Genomic DNA, 21,207 nt, shown 5'->3' on the forward strand with positions numbered 1-21,207 from the left:
CTGCTTAGAAACTGTTCAGATTGCCAACACACTGATGCATCATTTACTTATAATAACGTGTTAATCACAATAATGAGCAATCAATTTTCAGATGTAAAATGAATACTCGGAATAGGAAACCCTGTCATTTAGGAGGCCAGTTAATGAGAGCAAGGTGGAAAAATTGCTTGATTAGGCAGTTGACTTTTTTAATACAAATGTTTGTGTCACCGTGAACTTAGAGTCTACTAAACAATTGAGATTCTTTATGCTGATTTTCAGCAAATTAAAGAGAACAGACTGCTTTTAAGAGGGAACATTAAGTACAACTTACTTCATGAGAAGTGTTTATTTCATAGATTCTCCCACATAATACATTTTGCTTGCTTACAAATTAAAACCAAGTTTCTAAAAAAAAAAAAAAATAAATAAAATAAAACCAAGTTTCTTATCATATAAATAGACCACGATCTAGAGCAGACATTGGCAAACTATAGCCCACTGGTCAAATCCAGTCGGCCACATGTTTCTGCACAGCCTATGAGCCAAAATTACTTTTTTACTATTTAAAAGACTGAAATAAATAATATTTGAAAAAATAATATTTGTGACAAATGACAATAATAAGAAATTCAAATTTCAGAGTCTATAAGTGGAGTTTTATTGTACCACAGCTAAATGCATTCATTTGTATATTGTCTATAGCTGCTTTTGTGCTACACTGGCAAAGTTGAGTGCAGAGATAGTTCAGCTGGCAAAGCTGAGAATGTTTACTATCTGACTCTTTAGTGAACAAATTTATCAACCCCCAGTCTAGAAGTTATAGTGTATGTAGAGTGTAAATACGTATTCTGGGGACCGGGGTAAAGTGTGATAGGATTTCTACTCCTTATTTTGCCAGTAGCTGAAATGAAGCAAAAGAATTTTATCTGCTTGTTTATTTTAAAACTTTGAGCTAATGTTTAATTTCTTCTTTTATGCCTAATCTGATTCTGCTCTAAAAGTAGTCTTAATCTTCATTGGTTAATGTTCAATATTTATTCATCTTAGACCCAGAATTCTCAATTGAATTGAAAACAACAGAGTGAATTGTATTTGGGTATTGTGTTTGGATATTTTTAATATGAAAGGAGGTTCATCTATCTAAGAACAAATTAAGACCCTGTTGTAACCCGTTATGCTATGTTGCTACTTTATATTCTCAGTGATAAGACATGTTCTTTAAGTCTTTCATGTTTGAGTATCTAACCTGAGACATTTCATGTATTCTCACCTGGCATGTCAGGCATATAAAATAATCTCGCTATGTTCAACATATTCATTAAAAAATAATGATAAATATAATGATAATATTAATAAACAATAGGGAATTACTGAATACCATTTTGTTCTAGGTCTGTTTTAAATACTATATATATATATTATATATATTATTATATATATTAACACAATCTTCACAATAATCCTACTACCTACTATTTTATGTCTATTTTATTGGTAAGGAAACAAGCAAAAAAGTTTTCACAAATTGTAATTCTGATTAGACCCCTCTACTTCTAGACTATGAAATTCAAGACCTCTGAAGCCAAACTTGAAATAATTTTAGAGAAGTGTCCTGATCTCAGTGCTACTGACGGGCTGGCCAACTTCCCTTTATTCCTTTACTTTATTGTTGCATTGGGTTGCTGAGATTAAGTCAGGATGTCTCAGAGTTCATCCACTGAAAAAGTATTTTATTGTTGCTCTATAGGTGAAACCATCCAAACTTCACAGAATCTAAATGTGTTAGTTTCTCATGACATTGAAAAGGGAGGATATGTCAGATGCACTCGTGTCCACAGAGTTTTGAATGATTTAGTAATGAGCCTTTGTTAGTGATTCAATGGTATCACACTGTTGATGTGAATAATTTGACACTCTTCCTGTATCTGAGCAAAGTGGGACAATCTTGTAGAATATAGCTTATTTGCATAATGTTCCCTCTAAGAAAAAATCTACACGGTTATGCAAACACTACATATGTTTAGAAGTCAGATGCATTATGCAAGATTCAATTATTGGAATATTAATATCTTCTTTTCTTCTGCTCTCAGTGTTCCTTCCAGCCTGCCTCTTTAGCTTCATACCCCCAACTCAACATAGGTAGCCAGACATTAGATTTTTCTGTGTCAGGGGAAAGCTTTATTCAGGGATCAAAAATATAAGATATTCAAAGGCATTATATCTCTCTGTAAGTGACGGGGGAGAGGTGAGCCCTTTGATTTAAGAGAAAGTGAACTGAAAATTCCCTGAGACTAGGAAGGAGACCAAGACCCTAGAAGTTGTCCTAGTGGGGGTTCCCATTTCCTTGCAGGAGCCCCAGGGAGGTAAGTGGAGCTCAGAGTAAAATGGCATAACTGTAGGCAGACCCAGGTACACAAGCCCAGGAAAGATGCCTGTACATTGAGCATGGAATAGGGCAGTCCAGCTGTTGAATGTCTAAAACCTCTCTTGGCTCAGTCAATGCACTGATTGATGACCATGATGACTGAAGACTAGAGCCCCTTCTTTTTTTTGTTAAGCACTACTTAGGCCTTTTGGGTGTCAGGGCAATTTTAAGGAAGGAACTAGTCTTCTAGTTATTTCCAAGAAGAAATTTTCCTCTATTCTATGAGGAAAGAGGCTTATAGTTGGAGTTAATTTGATTTAAAGAAAATAAATATGTGTCATTTCTTGCATACTTGAGATGGAGGGCAAAAATGCATAACTACTACATACGTACATATGTATAGAACAAATGTTTCTTCTGAATATGCTCAACTGTGTGCCTTTATATCTTTCTCCCTTTGAGTCACATTAAACTGCCTAAGTGAGACTGAAAAGGATTGTCTATCGATGAATACATAAGCTCTTAACTTCTCAGTATGGTACCTAAAAAATGGCACCTTGGCTTCCTCTAAAAAGAGCAACAGCACGTGCCTCAATTATTATTTTCCACATGTATTTCCATTAGTTTTAGACACTTCCCCTGAGGCTTTTCTTCTGTCCCATTGTGGTTTTTTTTGTTTGCTTTTTTGTTTTTTGTTTTTTTTGTTTTTTTCTCAGTGTGGATGAAGACCTAGGATGCTTGGGTTCTTAATCTATTTTACCAACTGAGTCATAGAATAGCCTCTGGCAGCCATTTAATTTCCCCACTACAGTGTAGCAGTCAGAAATTCCCACCAAGTTTTCTCAGAATGTATTTGATATTTCTACTTAATTACTATTGGTGATGGATTTAAGATTCTCTAATGAAAACTTCTATTGCAGGGCAATATGTTGTAATTTAATTTGGAACTATTACCCTGTCTTGTTCTGCTTTCAGAAGAACATGAAGAAATCAAGCTTTGTATTAAATAACGTTCTTTGTGAGGTAAATAAGAACTGGGAATAAAAGTGGAACATTACAGATTCCATTTGGATGAGGCCAAATGACCTATTCTATAAGAAGTAAAGGAATTTAAGTAACCATAAGCTTATTTATTATATATAGAGAAAATATTATCTTGTCTACTATTAATGGAATTTCTTTAATAACATCTTATATTTTAGGCTATACTTAAATGTAGTATTTTGTTTTCTTACCTTACTTTTTATTGAGGTTTGGTTTAGTCTATAAATTACTTTTATTTCACTTGGGGCCTCTGAATGCTGTGCAGCAATAGATACACAGAAATTAGACATTGTTGTGGTTTTTTTCTTTTCTAAGGATCTACTAACAATACAAATAAATAATTTCAACTTTTATCTAAATAGCCACTATCTATGGTGGTATTTATAAAGAGCATTGAGAGGCTTAATCTCATTTTAGAGAAGTCATATTTTAATAATGATTTGGATAGAACATGGTATTTGAAGATCATGAATTAATCTTTGGTTCTTTTTTGTAAACAGAAAGTAAAAATAAAGTAGACTGAGCTGCATACAATATGATTTTCTTAACAACAACAACAACAAAATCAATATGACTGATCGTTGACTTCTTGTGAACCATAGAAGAAGGCCTTCTTTGAAAATAGGGAAAAATCGATAAGTTCCAGCAAGATGTGACGTGAGCAGTATTTGAAATGCCCTGATGTATACATCCCAATGAGAGTGTGATGCTGTTGGAAATACTTCCATAAGTAACAGCTTCCTGAGCTCTCTGTCCGTAGCTTGATTATCCTTATTTATATTTTAAACTGAATTATTCTTGGGCATATGAAATAATTATTTAATCTAATTGGCTAAATCTTGAAGGTGGATTTTGTCATTATCTTAGGATCCAAATAGATGGGATTAATAGCTGTCTTCTTTCAGGTGAAAAAGCCTTGAAAAACACTGGAGAACTAGTGGATGACTAGAGGAGAAAAGGCAAATGTCATCTGTTCTACAGTTCCCTTAGGAGTTATTCTAAATATAGGTTTGTATGTGTCCTTCTTATACTATTAGATTTCTTCATGGTGTTTATTATTTTTTAAGTGCTTTGGTGACATGGAACACTGTATATATTGAAAATCTGGTGGTCTGGGAGTCAATATTTTCCCCCACCCCATAACTCAATGCTTATTTATTTTATATTTAGTATTCCTCTTTCTTTATGAACCAAATGACAATCAATTTCTTAGCAGGATATATTTTATTTTATTTTATTTTATTTTATTTTATTTTATTTTATTTTATTTTATTATTTTTTTTTTCAGGATATATTTTATGACAAAAAGGTTTTGTTCCACTTTTAGAGGCAAGATAGTAGAGTGTTACAGCACTCTAGAATAGACTGCCTTGGATTGAAAAAAATAGGTTTTTTGTTTTCTAGCTGTGTGAATTTGTTTTAAAAAAAGTTAAATTAAATGAGGATGGTGATACAACCTATCTAACATGGTTGTTGGTAAGATTAGCTTGTGTGTATGTCTGTGTATATCAATTATCTGGCGTACAGTTAGGGCTAAATAAATATTATTGTTTATTTATTTTTTTAAGATTTTATTTATTTGTGAGAGACACACACACACACATAGAGAGAGAGAGAGAGACATAGGCAGAGGGAGAAGCAGGCTTCATGGAGGAAGTCCCACGTGGGACTCGATCCAGGGTCTCCAGGATCAGGCCCTGGGCTGAAGGCAGTGCTAAACCGATGGGCCACCGGGGCTGCCAATATTGTTGTTTATTATTATTTACTTAATAACTATTTATTAAGCATTTATTACATGTCAGAAATGTAGTATCCTTACCACTAAAGATACAACAGCAAAATCAAGACAAAACAAACACTATTTGATAAAGCATACATCTTAAATTATAAGACTCAGCTACTATCATTGTCCATTATTCCTTAAAGCAAGGAAAGAAGGCTACTACCCGTTGTCAAACTGACTAAAGAATGCAAATGGTAGAAGAGGCTTCAAAATTGCATTTTGCCTTGGAAGATTTATTTTATTGATTTTAATACATGTGTGACCAGTAGATAACACAAAGAAGCTAAAATAATTAAGAATGAGAGTTTGCCACAGACACATTCTAAGTAAAAGTATACATTACTGTTTATTGCTTTTCAGATCATTTGTCGGATTCTTATTGGGTCACTGACATCCCTTATTTTTTCATCATGACAACAAATCTCCTTAAACCCTCACAAAACACATATCATCATTTGGCATTGTTTCAGTAGTCAATCTAATAGAAGTTTATCCATTCTGCTGAACCAGAAAGAGGCCTTTAAGAATTATACAATCCAAAGACCAATTAAAATAAAATAAATCCCTTAAAATTTTATCAACATTTCATAGAGAGAAATAATACCTTTTAAAATATTGCAATACAATTCTCATTTATTGGAAATCATTTCATTTCCTTCCTTCGTTCCTTCCTTCGTTCCTTCGTTCCTTCCTTCCTTCCTTCCTTCCTTCCTTTATCGGCTTTTTTCACATTTGTTTTCCATAAATTCAGAAAGTGATTTTGAATAACCCAAATCATCCCAAATGACTCTTTCAACTACTCCTCTTCAGGCAACTGATTGGTTTCTTTAACCTTCCTTAATAGGTTAGTAGGAGAAAGCATAATTTTGAAGTTATTGGGTCAAATGATATATTTGGCAAAACAAAAGAATTATAGAGTTTTACAGTTGAAAGAGGCAATGCTGATCAGCAAAGACAGCAGCTTCAAGTTTTATTTTTTTAAGCTGTGTAATTCTTTTTTCAAATGACAATTTATGCAGAAGTCCAAAGTGTAAAACAGATAAAAGGAGAGATGAAATGAGGTGCAAGCCCTGGAGCTCTACTCCTGTGGTGATGGCAATGGAATTTGCTGCAAGTCAAGAAGCCTTAGTTCAAACATCCCTGACCAAAATCAAGTCCCTCATTTCACATTTGAAGAAATTTAGGTCTGGAGAGGTAAAAATATTTAGGCCAGAGATACAGGTACAAACAGGACCAGGAGTAGAACCGAAGTCTGAAAATGGATTTTCAAGATCTTTCCTTTACATTAGAAAGTAGTACTTTACACTATAATTAAACTTAAAGTTAAACTAGGTGATGCATATTTGTTCCAATGGCAAAGTCACATTTTAAGTAGTGCATGTGGGCTGGGAGACACTGTTACAATGTCTTTGGAAAATAAAATCTGCTATAATCCTGACCACAGGATCTTGTTCACATTCCTGCAACACGAAAAACACGCTTATTCCCTCTCATAACCAAATTTAATCTTAATTTCTTAAGGAATCCCCATACTGTTTTTGGTAGTGACTGTACTAGTTCACATTCCCACCACGACTGCACAAAGGTTCCCTTTTCTTTGCAACCTCACCAACACTTTTTACCTTTTGTCTTATTTATGCTCATCATCCTAACAAATGTGAAGTAATATCTGACTGTGGTTTTGATTTGCATTTCCCTGATGTTATCAGGGAGATTACTCCTTATGGTTTCTTCCAGAAATGTTACTGTTTCAGGTCTTATATTCAAGTCTTTAATCCCTTTTGAGTTGCTTTTTGCAAATAGTGTAATACAGGGGTCTATTTCCATTCTTTGCACATGGATATCTAGTTTTCCTAACACCATTTGTTAAAGAGACCGTCCTTTCCCCATTCTATATTTTTGGCACCTTTGTTGAAAATTAATTCACTACATATTCATAGATTTGTTTCTGGGGTCTAGTTCTGTTCCATTTATCTATTTGTCTGTTTTTCTGCCAATACCATACTATTTTGCTGTTATTATAGCTTTGCAATATAGTCTAAATGTCTTTAGCTTTCTTCTTTCTCAAGATTGCTCCTTCTGTGGTTTTGCACAAAATTTATGTTTTTTTTTTCTATTTTTTTGAAAAATGCCATTGGAATTCTGATAGGAATTGCATTGAATCTGTATTTTTTCTGTCACCTGATGTGTAGGAATCACTCAATAAGATTTTGGACTTCTCTCAAAGGGAATTGATCTGCGTGTAGATGTGTATTTGGTGCCTTCATGGGAAGAGGGAAATTCAGGAGCCTCCAATTTTCCATCTTGGTGGCATCATTCCTCTTAAGCTCCCCACCCCCCTCATTTTATTAACAGCAGCTAGAAGAAGCTAAGCATGTCCTGCAACATTTTACTTAGAAATCTCCTTCATTAAATCATAGAATCCATTAGGTTTATTTTCTGTATTTTCACAGGTAATAATGTTTGTTTTTTAATTTCATCTATATTTATATATCTTTTATTCTCCATCATTCACTTGCATTTTTCTGACTTTCCTTTGAGCCTTCAAAGATACTTTTCTCAGGGTTCTTTAGGCTTCAACTGACAGACTCAAGGATTTTCAGATTTTACTCATCATCCTTTTCTGAAAGGAAAGCCATAAATTTTAGGTTTTAGTATAGTAGTATCCCTCTGATCTGGATACCATGGTGTATAAAGATGTACCTCAAAGTTAGTGAAGTATAACAACAAGAACCATTTATTATTCCCATAGCTTTGGGGACTGACTCTGCTTAGCTAGGCAATTCTCCTTAGGATTCTCTCATGCAGCTGTTATCAGATAATCACCGGGTCTGGAGTCATCTTGAAAGCTTTCTTACATATCTGGCAGTTGATGAAGCTGTTGCCCAGAATCTGCCTCCTTTTACAATGTGGCCTCGGTTTTCTTGCATTTTAGTGACTGGATTCCAAAAGCAAGTTCCACAAGAAAGAATCAGGTAGATTGTCTGTACGACCTAACCTCAGAAATCACATAACATCATTTCCATTACACTCTCAGTAAGCGGTATAACAGCATTCTACCTAGACTCAAGGGGAAAGAACGTCAGCTTCTTTGTAGATGGAGAAGTGGTAAGGTCACAAGGTAAGAAGTCCATGATAGGAGGTAGTATTACAAATATTACAAGTCTTTGTAAAATTATATCTGCCACAATCATGTACCACATAGCATCAGCTGTAATGTGTCATACAGTAATAAACAAAACATAAAGACAAAATTAGAATAATGATATTGGATTATTTCATGGTAAATGGATGAAAACAGCTTAATGAATTTATTTAAAAATAAACAAATAAAATATTTGCCACAATAGGGATACTATTTGAAAAAAGTTCACTATCTCAATGTTTTGGTATTTGAAAATAGATCCAACAAAATGTATGATAGTTGCTGCTAGGAGAAAGTAAATATTTCACAATAAATGAGATGCATCATAGTACTACAAATAAATATGCCAGATTGTCTTAAAGAGATAAAATACTTTGAATATGAAAAGAATAACTTTTGTGTGAAATTCTAAGATATAGTACTGTGGTAAAATATTATTCCTGAAAAACTAAATTTTGTGACTTTTAACCCTCTTTGCTTAAGAGGTCTTCTTTTCTTCCAGAGCATCTACTATAAGATAAAGTTATAATTATGTGAGGCTCAAGTGGATGGCCACCTTAGAGAACACGTTTTTTTAGTTTGCTCCTTTAATGAAGTCACACTACCTCTAGTAGTAGCTCTATTCATATATCCTTCCCTTGCTGTTCCTTTGCATTTAAACAATTCTTTGAAAGGAAAAAATTAATTGCATGTCTAATACGTGCTAGGCATTATGCATATCTTTTTAACATGGTATCATATTTAACATGGTATCTTATATTTTCCCTCCTGAGTCTGTCTCTCTGGTATAAGTATTCTCACCACCATTTTGTTTTAGAATTTCTTTGCTTGTTGCTTAATTTTATTCAAAAATTATTTTCATTAAATACTACAGACACATAAAAGCATAGAAAAGAGTATAATGAACATTTGTGTACCTATTACTTAGCTTAAATATTTCAAATAAAATTTAAATCATCTGGGTAGCTTTACATGATCCCATTTCTTTCCTTCTCATTCAATAAATAATTATTATGAATTATATTACTGCTATCCATGAGGCTATTTTTATATTATTTTGTATATTTTAAAATGTAAAAGATGTTATCATATCTTCTGCAGTACTTTTCCCTAAAATTGTTGTTACTGTTTATTTACATTGATGCAGGAGTTTATTTATTTTTATTTTACCGTTGTGTTAGTTGTACAGTATTCATTAAATTTACCCATTTTTTCTTTTAATAGATATTTACATCATTTAAAATTTTCTCCAGTACAAACCATGTTGCAATAAATATTTTATGTAATATTTATTGGCTTTTGCTATTCTCTCAAAATATAAATCGCGATTTTAATTAAATCAATATTTACCCTATACATTACAATTAATATAAAAATACTATTCATTAGTAAACCAAATAGTACTCTGTGATTAACTTTTCTTCTACTACTATTTCCCCGTCATGTAATTGTGGGAGGAAGAGGTGTAAGGCAGATAAAGTATGTTTTCTAGTCTTTTAATTGCTTTATTGAATAATTAAGAAAAAATGCATTTTTTGAAAGATGTAAATAGTACTTTGATAAAAAAATAGTACTTTGATAAAAAATTGAACTCATTAAAATAAAAAAAAACTGTGTCAAAGAGGAGAAGGTAAAGAAAAAGAGGAGAGGTAAGTATAATATGATATCTTGAATATATATTTTTAAATATTTTATTTATTTGAGAAAAAGAGAGAGAGAGAACATGTAAGCATGGGGTGGGGGGAGGGGAGGGAAGAGCAGACTTCCCACTGAGCAGGAAGCCCAAGCCACAGGGTGCGGAGCTTTATTCCAGGGCCCTGAGATCATGACCTGAGTGGAAGGCAGACACACTTAAAAAACAAAAAATAAAAGAAAGAAAAAAGAAAGAAAGGAAAAGAAAAAAAAGAAGGCAGACAATCTACTGAGCCATCCAGGCTGATGTCTTGATATCTTGAATATTATATCCTGATATCTTTTTTTAAAAGATTTTATTTATTTATTCATGACAGACACACAGAGAGAGAGGCAGAGATATAGGCAGAGGGAGAAGCAGGCTCCATGCAGGGAGCCCGATGTGGGACTCGATCCCAGGTCTCCAGGATCACACCCTGGGATGAAGGCGGCTCTAAACCGCTGAGCCACCCAGGCTGCCCTATATCCTAATATCTTGAATATTATACCCTATATACTTAAAGATAGTCAAATACGTTTACATTTTATCCATTGAATACTGGATATACTCGAGTTGGCTCTAATATTTCCAATGTAAAATAAAATAAATTTCCTTAACCCAATCTCTCCCTCTAACTTTCCACTCACTTTCTTTGCTTCCCTTCTAATGTAGGGAGAATAATGGCCTCCCCAAATATGTATATCTCCCAATCCCTGGAACCTATAAATATGCTATATTTGAAAGAAAGATCTGCAACTGTGATTAAGGGTAGGGACCTTGAGATAGGGTGATTATTTTTGATTATTCAGATGGGCTCAGTCTAATTATATAAACCCCTAAACCACTTTCTGGCTGGATTAGAGAGAGAGAAAGAAATGAAATGATAAAAAAGGGATGGAGAGAGTCTAATGCTGCTGATTATGAAGAAACTCAATGCTATTTGCTCATGGAGCTCTGAACCAAAGAAAGGGGTATGATCGAAAAGCTGGAAAAGACAAGGAAACAGATTTTCCTCTACATCCTCCAAAAGGAATACAGCACTAGCCACGTCTTGATTTTAGATCCAGTGAAACCTGTGTTGGATTTCTGACCTACAATACTGTAAAATAATAAATTTGTGTTTCTTACACTGTTAAGTTTTTGGCAATTTGTTATAGCAGCACATGTGCACACCCCCCCTACACACACACAAACTATTATATCTTTGTAGCTAAATTTCTTGGAAGAGGCATCTCTTGTGGCTGTCAACATTAATTCAAGCTGAATTTTCTTGTTAACTTATTCATTAGGATTACATTCTCACCACTCTATTAATTCAAAAGCATTTTTAACTTCCTGTCTCCTAATGATCATTTCACAATCAATATTTGGTTCAGTTGATAATTTTTTCCTTATTGAAATGCTATACTATTTTAGATTTGGACTTAGCAAAAACCCACTCACTTGATCTTTCTACTTTCATACTCTCCTTATGTGTTTTTATCCATTACCATGTCCACAAATACAATATATATATATATAGCTTTCTCTATCAAATTTCAATAACCAATTGCCTACTTATCCTTTTCATTTAGATATCTAATTATTTTTCAAAAATATGGTGAAGACAACATTCCTAATTTTTGTGCCAAATCTTTTCCCACCCATTTAGTTGCTCAACCCAACTTCTGGGAATAATCCTAGATTTGTGTTTTACCAACCCTTCACATTCAATCCTTCAGAAGATAGTGTCCACCCTACCTCCAATCTATCCGCTTCTCTTTGTCAGCTTTACCACTGTTCTAAGTCAAATCATTGTCTTCTTTTGTCTGGACATCACAAAATTCTCCTTATATGTCTATTTGCTTCTGCTCTTTCCATCTCATTCACCATATGAAACTTTCATTCAACACATAGTTGCCAAAGTGATTTTTTAAAAAATGTGAACATATAACATAATTTTCCTACCTAGAACACTCCAGTAGAATTACATTTTATTTACAATGGAATTCAAACTCTCACCTGGCTTGTCAATTCTGTATCATATAATCTCTACTACCTCTCAAATTATGTCATACAGTATTCCTCCTATCCTTTAATCTCCAATCACTCAAGTGTCTTTTTAAATTACAATTTCTTCTGTCTGAAAGTTACCTTCCTCAGGATCTTTACTCTGCTGGAATCTTATCATCACTCTGACTTCAGTTTAAAGGGGAGCTCTCACAGAGTGAGGTCTTCTCTGGTCATCAAATAAAAAGCAGTCATCTAGTCAGTATCATAGTCCCTGTTTTAATTCTCCACATATTTATCAATTTCTTTTCTTTTTTATAAGAGCATTGATTTGTTGTCTATTTCTTAGTAGAAAGCAAGCTCTATAATGACAGGGATTTTATCTATTCAGTGTTACCCAGACCCTAGAAAAATACTATTCATATACCCTCAATTTGTGTTGCATGAAAAAGCTAGATGTCTTTCAACTTAAAAATTCAAAATTCCATGTTTATATAGACTTAAGAATCATAAGCATGCTCAAATATGCACAGTGCTTTGCTAATACCTACACAATTGTACTCATACTCTAAACCAAAGTCATTATAACTAACATAAAAGGGACATTAACTTACTTCAGCCAAATATTTCAGAAAGGATATCATATGGAATATCCTGACTTCTAAATTCTAGGTTTTGCTTTAACTGTATCTCCTACTAGAACTCCATCTCTTTGAATCTTTATACTAATCCATATAATGATAGGGTGGGTATAATAGTCTAAGAATGTCATAATTTAACTAACACTGCATGTTGATGCTGGTGAACGAGCATTACTTTGATTCAGGGTTCACCTTCTTTCTCCCTCAAGTAGCAACTACTGTCTGTGTTTTGTTGGGAGTATAGATAAATCAATACAGATAGGTGACTCTTTACTATCTAGAGAAAATAAATAGCAATATTGTAGAAAAGTTCTTCCACTGATGTTAAATGGGTTTAATGTTTAAAAGTATTCCCTAGGGTTCTACTTTTAAAAAAGACAATCATATTTCTTATAAAAGTTAAATCTCCTTATAATCTTTGAATATGTTTGCATTATAGTTTAGCATTATGGATGAAGTAATTTGGAATAAAGAACACCTACCAGTTTGTAACCACAGCCAGTGTGATATGTGCCATAGGATAAAAGGTAACGTTATTTTAAAACGTATTTTCTTTCCTTGAGATAAAATATTTCACCTTTCAAGTTGCTTCACCTGTATGTTAATTAGTTTCTTTAACAAATATTCATGAGACTTCACACATTCTCACAAAAAGACTCCCTAACATGGAAAGAAATCTAAATTACTTTTCAGACTTAGTGATACTTCTGTAGATATTGATAAAATGCCTCTTATATCTATGAATATGTTTCTTTCCTCAATATTTTCCATTATAAGATATTTAATAAAATGGGGCAGTTTTTGTCAAAGAAATTTAATTATTTTTTAGCATATCATGCAATTTACTAGCTTGCCAACATCAGACAAGGCCAAATAGTATATGAAACTGCTGAGGAATTTGATTACATATTGTTGAATATAGAAAGGGGTTGTCCTGGAAAATAAAAGAAGCAATTATCACTTTGCCCTTTCTCACCTCATAAATCACTAATTGCAAAGTACAAGATTGAAACATAGTAAGATCATGTAATTGTCGATTTTTATAAACCTACGTTGAAGGCTTTTCACATAACAGTTTTAAATCCTGGACCCAAACCTCATGAGATATAGCAGCTGCCCACCAAATCCCAATGTTTATTTTCAACAACACAGATTTGGCAAATGTATTCCTTTTGTCACCCATCTCTTACTTCCCAAGTCAAACCGAAGATTGCAAATCTTGCGTCTGCATAATTAGTGACTATGATGGATGAGCTGGAGAGTTGGTAAACTAAATACAGCAATATTTCAGGAAAGTTTATAAAAATGAAAATACTGCATACCAGTAAAGGTGTGCTTTCTGAAATGAATGGAGCTGATGGTAGTGTAAACTATGAAAATTCTTTTGAAAAGCAATCTGATATTCAAGAATATTACCACGATTCCACAATTATTAATTCATTACTAATTTTGTTTCTTCTATATCTATTTCTTTCTGCTACTGCTTTCTTTCTTTCTTTCTTTCTTTCTTTCTTTCTTTCTTTCTCTCTTTCTTTCTTTCTTTATTTTAGAGAGAGAGAGAGCATGAGTGGGGGAAGAACAGAGCATGGAGCACAACACAGAGCTCAATCTCAAGACCCTGAGAGGATCATGACTTGAGCCAAAATCAAGAGTCAGCTCCTTAGCCAACTGAGCCACCCAGGTGCCCCAGCTATTGGGTTATTTTTAATCAAATCCCAAATATCTTTCAGTTCATCTGTGAAATTCAATGAATTCATTCAAAGACAGATTCTACTTTTGAAATACAACCACAAACCATCATCCTACTCAGAAATCAAAGTAAATTTTTGAATAGCCTCACATAAACAGTAAGTGTCCACATTTTCCTGATTGGCATATAAATCTCTGGTACCTCCTTCCTGCTTTCCTCTTGTCCTCTTTTTAAAAAATATTCCTTGAAATTGGTTGATATGCCTCTTACATTTATCTTAATCTATATTAACATTTGTTATCAGTGTCTTGGTAGTGGAATATGAACAATTGCTTCTGGGTCCATTTGCTTGTTTTTATGTTTATCTAATGTGCAAAATAAGTAGGTTTTATCTTTTAAAATGAATACAATATATTCAAAAAACAAATTCCAATTTGACTAACACTTCAAATTTAACTAAAAATGAAACAGGTTAGAAAAGTAAAATATTTGGCATTATAGAGGTAAAGGAATATAATGATTACTGATTTTTAAACATGTAATTGATTCTTTGTTCCAAGTAATATAATGGGATAGCTAGGCTACTTCACCCTCTCCTCTTTTGTTCATCTGCTATGGTATATATTGGCAACCCCTGAATTTCAATTAAGTTTTTTTTTTTTCCTCCTCTCTTTTTCTGCTTCCTACCATAATTAGCTTTCTAAGCCTCTAGTGTGTTTAAACAATTTACTCCAATTAATTTGGACCAGGTGATTTTTTTTTACACTCTTCTGACATAGTCAGATATTGAACTGCCCACAATAATATCATTTTCTAATAAGCAAGTCAGGCTAGAGAAGAACCTGAAAGAGTGAAAGGAATACACTGATTAATAAGCCATTTCCACTGCATTTCCCCAATCTGTATTGTCAGAGGAAAAGAAAAGTTTAAGATTGATTTATGAAGTAAGTGCATATTTGCACGTCCCATCTAGTGGCATAAGAAAAATATAAGTAGACACTCAGTCTCTGCTAATAGTTTTTCATTGCTGCAGAGCTCCCATGTTATTATTCCCTATCTGCAGTGAGTGGTTAGATTTTGAGTCCCCCAAAATTCTCTGTTTTATATATCATAGCTATCTTCCTCCAACCTTCCATAACACAATACTACTCTGTAGCCTCTATTTTTTCATGAATATACTCTACAGAGAGATTCTTTTACTATGGCCTAACAAAAAATGAGACCTTTTAAAATACTTTTTGCTTATAAATGGTGTTGCTCTTATAATAGGCAAAACCAAATATAGTCAGAGTGAGTATTCTTTTCATACCTTTCAGTTATTTACTTTTCTCAGACTCTGCAGATAATCTAATTTCTTCAAGCTGTCCAGCCCAGACATATCAAGGGTCCTGGTAAGCTTCATTCTTCTCTGCCACCAAACATTTCCTGTTCTGTCAATAGGTACAAACTTTCAGTTATAAAATAAATATGTCATGTGGTTATAATGTGCAGCATGGTGACTATAGTTTAAAATACTGTATTGCAGGCTTGAAAGGTGTTAAGGAAGTAGATCTTCAAATTCTCATCACATGAGATAAATATTTTTAACTATGTATAGTAATGAATGTTAACTATACTTATTGTGGTGATCATATTGCAATAAATACAAAAATGGAATTACTATGTTATAGACCTGAAACTACTATAATGCTATATGTCAATTATACCATATGCATATTTGACACTGGAAAAATAACTCCTTTTCTTTTTTTAAAAAAAGATTTCTTTTTAATTTATTCATGAGAGACACAGAAAGGGAGAGAGAGAGGGGCAGAGGGAGACACAGGCTCCACACAGGGAGCCTGATATGGGACTTGATCCTGGGTCTCCAGGATCACGCCCTGGGCTAAAGGCAGGCGCCAAACCGCTGAGCCCCCCCGGGCTGCCCAAAAACTCCTTTTCTGATCCACTATATCTTTCTAATGTAGCACGCTTTCCCATATTAATGTGGTGACTAGTGAATACATGAAAATCCATGTTCCTTGAGTATCTGCTATTTACCATTTGAGCTATTATTGTGTATATTACGTTTTGTAACATTCGTGAAATCATTTCTTATAATCCTCACTAATACTGAGAAGGACATTTATATTATTTTATAGTGGAGAAAACTAAGGTTCAGAGAGACTAAATAGCTTGGCAAGTTTTACCAAAATAGGAAATGGTAGGCCTGGTTTTGAACCTGGTTTTGAAACTACAACTGCCTTATTGCAAAGTGCATGATTATTTTTCTCCCCATTTTCCATTTCAAGTTTTCCCCTCCCCCAGAAAGTATCATAGACTTTGGAGAACTGGGTCTGATTTTATCCATGCTTTCTTTTATGGTATAAAATGTCTTACATGTGCATGAAATTGGCAAGCAGAAAACTGCTGTTACAAATGCCAACCACAATTTCACAGGATATTTGTAGATTTGGTAAATGGCAAAATTTAGCTTTTTAGCACTTCTAAAAGGGAACTCGGTATCATACTCTATCTTCTGACATAAGAACAAAAATAGAGAAGTATATTTTTAGAATGTAAACGTGTCCTTGCAATATGTTGCCAACAAAATCTATCAAAGTTAGATTTTTAAATGCCCAATTGAAATTTAAAAATAGCCTTAGGAATAGTGCTATGAAGACAAAGCTTGAACTTAATGGCTATTTGCTTAGCAGAAGTCACATATCATTGATGGGAAATAGAGTATTGAATTCTTTTTTAATAGACACCTCTAAAAGTAGGATTTATTTTTTCACAGCTACAAGGATTAAGTTATATCCTTTGCTAAGTATGTAAATGTGACTAATTGAATTAATTCTCTGTCCACAAGCCAGCTTCTTCTTCTTTTGCATTATTAACGACTATGATGAGGAAGCATATTAATAACGAAAATAACACGAGGCAAAAAACATTACTTCTTCCAGGTTAGCAGCATGGTAAGAACAGGTGAAAGGTACCTGAATAACCATTAATGGCAAGACAGTGTCATAATACCCAAATATAAATTATGCAGCTTAGTCTATAAAAGTATTCATCTGAATGCCCCTGAAAAAAACAATGATGAGTTACATGGAAAAAGTGGAAAAATTAATTATTAAATCTGTCTGCACCCATAAAGACCTCCTACCTAAATACTAAATATTTCAAGTTGCAGTTTGACCTTTCGTACACCTTTTACATAGGCTCCCTTTCTTTAACAAAATGCTATAGAGAATGGAAGTGTTGTCAATTAAGTAAAAAGGGTGTTTGCATCAACCTTTTCATGTGTGGAATTTAATGACATTTTAAGGTTAAAGTAAAAGTCAAACATCGATTTTTTTTAGTGTCTTCCCCTAATGCACCTAATGAATAGACATTCCAATAAAAACCTTTTAATCCATTTTAAACCTTCCACTATCAAAAGCCCTCTCTTCTTTTCTTTTCTTTCTTTTCTTTTCAATACCAAACTTTTTATCCCCACGGACAAAGATTTCAGGACAGAAAGAAATGCGGAGTCAAGATGACCTAAGGAACCTAAATCCAGAAAATCTTGACAATGATGTATTCCAAAATAAAGTTAATTAGATGAATCACACCTGTGCATACACCTTTTAGAAATCAGGAGAGTGGAAATTCAGAATTCAGACAATATCAGATTGGATGCTGATAATTTTCCAGATGTTTGAAAAGCTGCTTAGATCTCTCACTTTACTTACAAGATAGAATACAGAGGCATGCTTGTATCTCCATATTTTGCCAACATAGATTGGCCTAGATAAAATATGTAGTTAAATCACAAAGTGTCAGTGAATTTTGTCCCATAACATCATGAACCATACATAGTATCAATCATAACGAATATGATCCTTAAATAGAGCTTTGCAATTTAAATTTAACTTTCCATCTGTAACATTTACTTCACAATGTGATCTGAGGTTGTAATAAAATGGTCTCCATTTTATGGGCAATTCTCAATCGTTTATTAAAATCACAGTATCAGAGAATCATTATTATTTCCTTAACATATTTTTATTTCAAATTCTGAAGAGCTCTGAAAAGATCAGCACATTACACATATAAATAAGTAACTAAGCTTCCTCCTAAGTACCAGATAATGAATAATAATAGTAATAATAATACAATGGTTGACACATATCTAGTACTTACTGTGTTTAATGCAACTTTCTGAGTTCATTATATGTGTTAAATTTTTTAATAATCATAATAACCTTAGCCAATAGATACATCATCATCCCATTGCACAGAGAAGAAAAATGAGAGATAATTTTAAATATCTTGCCAAAATTTCTATAGCTAGTATGTTTCAGAGCTCACATTCAAATCTTGGTTATCCATGTTGTCTAACGTCCAATATACTTAGCTGCTGTGAAGTTTTGTTGGAAACTAGTTGAGATGTGCTGCGAGAATGGAGTTTTCATCCACTGTTGGGAAGAAAATGATGGTAATTTTTGAAGCAATAAAGGCAAAGACAGTTAGGATGGTCTACTGTTGTCTGTGTGTACATTTCTGAGGGTTTGAGTGGGTTCAGCAAACCAGATCAAAATGAGATAAGAAGGTACAAAAGATTAGTTTTACTTAATTTCTTTTCTAGCAAGATTTCACTCTAATTCAAAGAATATCAATGAATACAAACCAAGTCCAGAATTTCTTCTTTAGATTTCCAGAGCACACAGTAAAAAGCTTTATACATTACACATCAATCACTTCATCTTTAAAAGTCCATAAAAGATCTTTGCGTTTCCGGCTCTGAAATAGCTGGGGTGAACCATAGTTGTAGAAAAGTACAGAGTGTCTTGAAATTGGAATCAAAAGATATATTTTGAATCCAAATTCTTTCATTAACTTCTTGTAAGATTGTGGAACACAATTCACTTATCCTTGTTGAATTTCAGTTTCCTTTTATGTGTAATAAGGATAATACTTTTTGCACAATGTTGTTATAAATGTTAAATGTGATCTTATATATAAATGACAGTGATTAATGGCAATAAGGTCAAATGATAGGCCATTTTAATTAATTAACTATTCATTTTAATAGAGATTTAACATAGCTATTTGGGGTGAATCAAACATTTACAAAAGTTAGAGGGGTGACGAAGAGAGTTAACGCTAAAATTGTACTGAAATATCAAACTTGTGACCTGGGAGTTTATCATGAATTTACAATGCTTGATGGAAGTGATTTAACATTGAATGAGGAGTTGTATGAAGGTGCCATGGCAAAATTTGTTACAGAAGTAACAGAAAATCACAAATTAGCAACTTCAAACAACACAAATGTATTAGTTCAAAGTTCTGTAGGGCAGAAGTCTGCATTTAATGTGACTGGCTTCTTGCCTGAAGGCTTGGCCAAGCAAGAGTGTTTTAAAGCAGTCAGATCATTGGCAATATTCAGTTCCTCACAGTTGTAGAACTAAAGTCCCCAGTTCCTTATAGATGATCAGCCAGGGGGTGGTCTCATCTCCTGGAGCCTACCTGCATTCCTTGCCATATGACTACCTCCATCTTCAATGTTAAGTCTCATACTTCCTTTTTAAGGGCTCATCTGATTACTTCAGACTCATCCTTGATAACCTATTTTAAGGTCAGTTGGTTTGAGAACTTAATTACATTTTTCAAAATCTCTTCATAACAGCATCTAGATGAGTGTTGGATTGAATAGCTGAGGAAAAATTTATGTGTATCAAGAGGAGGGAATCTTAGAGAACCAATTTAGAATTCTACCTACCATAGGGGTCATTAAATGTTTCCCATTGCCAGAATACTCAGTAAAGTAGATCTGAAATGCTTCTGTGTCACTTAAGTTATTTACTATGTCTACCACTTTCCTAATAGGAAACCTCCTTGTGCTTATTCTGCAGTTGTCATTGATGAGTGCCACTATGCAAATCCAAAAAAGTGGGAAAATCCTGGAATGCAGACAAAGGTCCCAACTCATATTCTATAGACTTATTTTTATACCCCTTAACCTAGGTCTGAGATTTATTCCCCAAATCGTGACTCTTTTTCTCATACAGAATTAAAAAAAAATCAAGGTTTTTGTTTATTACATGGGTGGAGTCATAAACTGAAGTGAAATAAAATTAAGTGTCCATAAATCAGAAGAAAGTTTCTTGTTATCTATATATTAGGTAAGAGTAGAGAGACACGTTCAGAAATGGTTGCTACCATCTTCCTTCCCTGAACTCATGAGTCATTAGAGTGTCTGAAGGTTGGCACTGAGCCAGAAATTAAAACAGGATTAGTATTAGTGATGGTTCCATGATCATTCATTGTTTTCCCATTATGAATTTATATAGGAGCTGCTCTAACAATGGTTTAGAAGAATGTTTGTCAAAGTGGTGTCCATTTTACTATCTGAATCTGAGTATCTGAGTATAACTTTTAAAATGCCTTGGCCTCTCGAAAGACTTACCAAATCAGACTCCTTAGGAATAGGCTTCAAGACTCAATCTATATTCTAACAAACTTTCCAGGTAATTCTAATCTCCACTGATTCAAAAAATTGGAGTTATTCAAAATATTTCAAATTCATTTCAACTTATTTATCTTAAAGTTTGACTATTTAAAGCCCTACACAGAGAGTTACAAAATGGATTAAACTTTACGGTTTAAACTTTGAATCATCCTTCCTTCCTTGGAAGATGTTCCGATAGCTTAGTGTCCAGGTCTACTGTCAAATAACTTGTTCTCTTGAGTCATCTAAAAGTGATGTTGTTATCAATAACATTTTGTTCCAGTAGAGCATTTATAAATCATTTAGACCAATTTTCCTATTTTACAAGTAAGAAAGTTAAGGCATAGAAAGTTTAAGTAACTTATCAAAGTCATCCTGATCTTTAGTCATCCTTAGGAGATGCTGACTTATAAACTAT

Source organism: Canis lupus, chromosome 11 (assembly GCF_048164855.1).
Source record: "Canis lupus baileyi chromosome 11, mCanLup2.hap1, whole genome shotgun sequence".
NCBI lineage: Eukaryota > Metazoa > Chordata > Mammalia > Carnivora > Canidae > Canis > Canis lupus.